Genomic DNA, 4,952 nt, shown 5'->3' with positions numbered 1-4,952 from the left:
TTTCGAAAATTAAGTAATGTTTTTCAAAAATGTTTTCAAAATTTTTCACTTAATTTTCGAAAATCACTTCCCTCCTTCTCACACCCTTCTATTTATGGACTAACACTATCCCTTAATGCAAAATTCGAACTCCATTTTCTCTGATAAGTTCGAATTTTCTACTTCTGTCTTCTACTCTTCTTTTCCTCTGACACCTAAAGGAATCTCTATACTGTGACATAGAGGATTCCATATTTTCTTGTTCTCTTCTCTTTCATATGAGCAGGAGCAAAGACAAAGGCATTCTTGTTGAGGCTGATCCCGAACCTGAAAGGACCTTGAAGAGAAAGCTAAGAGAAGCCAAAGCACAACTCTCTTTAGAGGACCTGACCGAATTCTTCAAAGACGAAGAACACATGGCTGCCGAAAACAACAATGCCAACAATGCAAGGAAGGTGCTGGGTGACTTTACTGCACCTACTCCCGATTTCTATGGGAGAAGCTTCTCTATCCCTGCCATTGGAGCAAACAACTTTGAGCTTAAGCCTCAATTAGTTTCTCTAATGCAACAGAATTGCAAGTTCCATGGACTTCCATTGGAAGATCCTCATCAGTTTTTAGCTGAATTCTTGCAAATCTGTGACACAGTCAAGACTAATGGGGTTGACCCTGAGGTCTACAGACTTATGCTATTCCCTTTTGCTGTAAGAGACAGAGCTAGAACATGGTTGGATTTTCAACCTAAAGAAAGCCTGGACTCTTGGGAAAAGCTAGTCAATGCCTTCTTAGCAAAGTTCTTAAAACCTCAAAAATTGAGTAAGCTTAGAGTGGAAGTCCAAACCTTCAGACAGAAGGAAGGAGAATCCCTCTATGAAGCTTGGGAAAGATACAAACAATTAATCAGAAAGTGTCCTTCTGATATGCTTTCTGAATGGAGCATCATAGGTATTTTCTATGATGGTCTCTCTGAACTGTCCAAGATGTCTTTGGATAGCTCTTCTGGAGGATCTCTTCATCTTAAGAAGACGCCTACTGAAGCTCAAGAACTGATTGAAATGGTTGCAAATAACCAATTCATGTACACTTCTGAAAGAAATCCTGTGAACAATGGGACTAGTCAGAAGAAAGGAGTTCTTGAGATTGAAACTCTGAATGCCATTTTGGCTCAGAATAAAAGATTGACCCAACAAGTCAATATGATTTCTCAGAGTCTGTCTGAAATGCAAAATGCACCAAGCAGTACTAAGGAAGCTTCATCTGAGGAAGAAGCTTCTGATCCTGAGAACCCTTCAATGGAAGAGGTGAATTACATGGGAGAACCCTATGGAAACACCTATAATCCTTCATGGAGGAATCATCCAAATCTTTCATGGAAGGATCAATAGAGACCCCAACAAGGTTTCAATAACAATAATGGTGGAAGAAACAGGTTTAGCAATAGCAAACCTTTTCCATCATCTTCTCAGCAACAGACAGAGAGCTCTAAGCAGAATACCTCTGACTTAGCAACTATGGTCTCTGATCTAATCAAGACCACTCAAAGTTTCATGACTGAAACAAGGTCCTCCATCAGAAATTTGGAAGGACAAGTGGGTCAGCTGAGCAAGAAAATTACTGAACTCCCTCCTAGTACTCTCCCAAGCAATACAGAAGAAAATCCAAAAGGAGAGTGCAAGGCCATCAACATGGCCGAATTTTGGGAAGGAGAAGAGGCAGTGAACGCAACTGAGGAAGGCCTCACTGGACGTCCACTGACCTCCAATGAGTTCCCCCAAGAGGAACCATGGAAATCTGAGGCTCCAAATGAGACCATAGAGATTCCATTGGACTTACTTCTGCCATTCATGAGCTCTGATGAGTATTCTTCCTCTGAAGAGGATGAGTATGTCACTGAAGAGCAAGTTGCTAAATACCTTGGAGCAATCATGAAGCTGAATGACAAGTTATTTGGAAATGAGACTTGGGAGGATGAACCCCCTTTGCTCACCAAGGAACTAGATGACTTGTCTAGGCAGAAACTGCCTCAAAAGAGACAGGATCCTGGGAAGTTTTCAATACCTTGTACCATAGGCACCATGACCTTCAAGAAGGCCTTGTGTGACTTAGGGTCAAGTGTAAACCTCATGCCCCTCTCTGTAATGGAGAAGTTAGGGATCTCTGAGGTGCAAGCTGCAAAAATCTCACTAGAGATGGCAGACAACTCAAGAAAACAAGCCCATGGACTTGTAGAGGATGCTCTGGTTAAAGTTGAAGACCATTACATCCCTACTGATTTCATAGTCCTAGAGACTGGGAAGTGCATGGATGAATCCATCATCCTTGGCAGACCCTTCCTAGCCACAGCAAAGGCTGTGATTGATGTTGATAGAGGAGAGTTGATCATTCAAGTGAATGAAGAATCCTTGGTGTTTAAGGCCCAAGGATACCCCTCTGTCATCATGGAGAGGAAGCATGAAGAGCTTCTCTCGAAACAGAGCCAAACAGAGCCCCCACAGTCAAACTCTAAGTTTGGTGTTGGGAGGCCACAACCAAACTCTAAGTTTGGTGTTGAACCCCCACATTCAAACTCTAAGTTTGGTGTTGGGAGGTTCCAACACGGTTCTGAGTATCTGTGAGGCTCCATGAGAGTCCTCTGTCAAGCTAATGACATTAAAGAAGCGCTTGTTGGGAGGCAACCCAATGTTTTATAATTAACTATTTTCCTTTGTTATTTTATGTCTTTTGTAGGTTGATGATCATAAGAAGTCACAAAATCAATGAAAAAAGCAAAAACAGAATGAAAAACAGGAAGAAAAATAGCACACCCTGGAGGACGCACCCACTGGCGTTTAAACGCCAGTGAGGTTAGCTGTTGGGCGTTTAACGCCCAGTCTGGCACCATTCTGGGCGTTTAACGCCAGAAAGGGGCACCAGACTGGCGTTAAACGCCAGAAAGGGGCAAGAAGCTGGCGTTAAACGCCAGAAATGGGCACCAGCCCGGCGTTTAACGCTAGAAATGGCACAAAACGTGATTTTGCATGCCATTTGGTGCAGGGATGACTTTTCCTTGACACCTCAGGATCTGTGGACCCCACAGGATCCCCACCTACCCTACCACTCTCTCTCTTCTTCACCAATCACCTCAAAACCTCTTCCCCAAAAACCTCTCACCTATCAAATCCCATCTTTCTCTTCACCACTCACATCCATCCTTCATAAAACCCCACCTACCTCACCATTCAAATTCAAACCACTTCCCCACCCAAACCCACCCTCAAGTGGCCGAACCCTACCCTTCCCCTCTCCTATATAAACCCTCCTTCACTCCTTCATTTTCACACACCTTAAACACCATCTCTATCCCCTTTGGCCGAATACAAAGCCATTCACTTTCTCCTCATTTCTTCTTCTTCTACTCTCTTCTTTCTTCTTTTGCTCGAGGACGAGCAAACATTTTAAGTTTGGTGTGGTAAAAAGCATTGCTTTTTATTTTTCCATAACCATTTATGGCATCCAAGGCCGGAGAAACCTCTAGAAAGAGGAAAGGGAAGGCAAAAGCTTCCACCTCCGAGTCATGGGAGATGGAAAGATTCATCTCAAGGGTGCATCAAGACCACTTCTATGAAGTTGTGGCCTTGAAGAAGGTGATCCCCGAGGTCCCTTTTTCACTCAAAAAGGGTGAATATCCGGAGATCCAACATGAGATCCGAAGAAGAGGTTGGGAAGTTCTTACCAACCCCATTCAACAAGTCGGAATCTTGATGGTTCAAGAGTTCTATGCCAATGCATGGATCACCAAGAACCATGACCAAAGTGTGAACCCGAATCCAAAGAATTATCTTACTATGGTTCGGGGGAAATACTTGGATTTTAGTCCGGAGAGTGTGAGGGTGGTGTTCAACTTGCCTATGATGCAAGGAGATGAACATCCTTACACTAGAAGGGTCAACTTTGATCAAAGGTTGGACCAAGTCCTCACAGTTATATGTGAAGAGGGCGCCCAATGGAAGAGAGATTCAAGAGGAAAGCCAGTTCAATTAAGAAGGCATGACCTCAAGCCCGTGGCTAGAGGATGGTTAGAGTTTATACAACACTCAATCATTCCCACTAGCAACCGGTCCGAAGTTACCATAGACCGGGCTATCATGATCCATAGCATCATGATTGGAGAAGAAATAGAAGTTCATGAGGTTATAGCCCAAGAACTTTATAAGGTGGCGGACAAGTCCTCTACCTTGGCAAGGTTAGCCTTCCCTCATCTCATTTGTCACCTCTGTTATTCAGTTGGAGTTGACATAGAGGGAGACATCCCCATTGATGAGGACAAGCCCATCACTAAGAAAAGGATGGAGCACACAAGAGATCCCACTCATCATGAGATCCCTGAGATTCCTCAAGGGATGCACTTTCCTCCACAAAACTATTGGGAGCAACTAAACACCTCCCTAGGAGAGTTGAGTTCCAACATGGGACAACTAAGGGTGGAGCATCAAGAACACTCCATCATCCTTCATGAGATTAGAGAAGATCAAAGAATCATGAGGGAGGAGCAACAAAGACAAGGAAAAGACATTGAGGAGCTCAAGCACTCCATAGGATCTTCAAGAGGAAGAAAGAGCCGCCATCACTAAGGTGGACCCGTTCTTTGATTTCCTTGTTCTTTATTCCTCTGTTTTTCGAATTTTATGCTTATGTTTATCCATGTTTGTGTCTTGTGATCATTAGTGTCTTAGTGTCTATGCCTTAAAGTTATGAATGTCCTATGAATCCATCACCTTTCTTAAATAAAAATGTGCTTAATTGATAAAAGAAAGAATTGCATGAATTTTGAATTTTATAACAGTTTAATTATTTTGATGTGGTGGCAATATTTTTGTTCTCTGAATGTATGCTTAAACAGTGCATATGTATCTTGAATTTGTGGTTTATGAATGTTGGCTCTTGAAAGAATGATGAAAAAGGAGACATGTTACTGAGGATCTGAAAAATCATCA

The 4,952-nt window shown here is 42.7% G+C and overlaps 1 non-coding gene across 1 annotated transcript; it reads right to left on the bottom strand.

Moving 5' to 3' along the window:
• Positions 1–797: 797 nt before the first annotated feature.
• Positions 798–905, bottom strand: LOC112793838 (small nucleolar RNA R71). Its single transcript, XR_003198530.1, has one exon. It is a non-coding gene; the product is annotated as a small nucleolar RNA R71 (small nucleolar RNA).
• Between the last annotated feature and the right edge of the window lie 4,047 nt (positions 906–4,952).

This window comes from Arachis hypogaea, chromosome 3 (assembly GCF_003086295.3).
Source record: "Arachis hypogaea cultivar Tifrunner chromosome 3, arahy.Tifrunner.gnm2.J5K5, whole genome shotgun sequence".
Taxonomy (NCBI): Eukaryota; Viridiplantae; Streptophyta; class Magnoliopsida; order Fabales; family Fabaceae; genus Arachis; species Arachis hypogaea.
The sequence above is the reverse complement of the archived record's forward strand: the minus strand, read 5'-3'. Positions and strand labels throughout refer to the sequence as shown.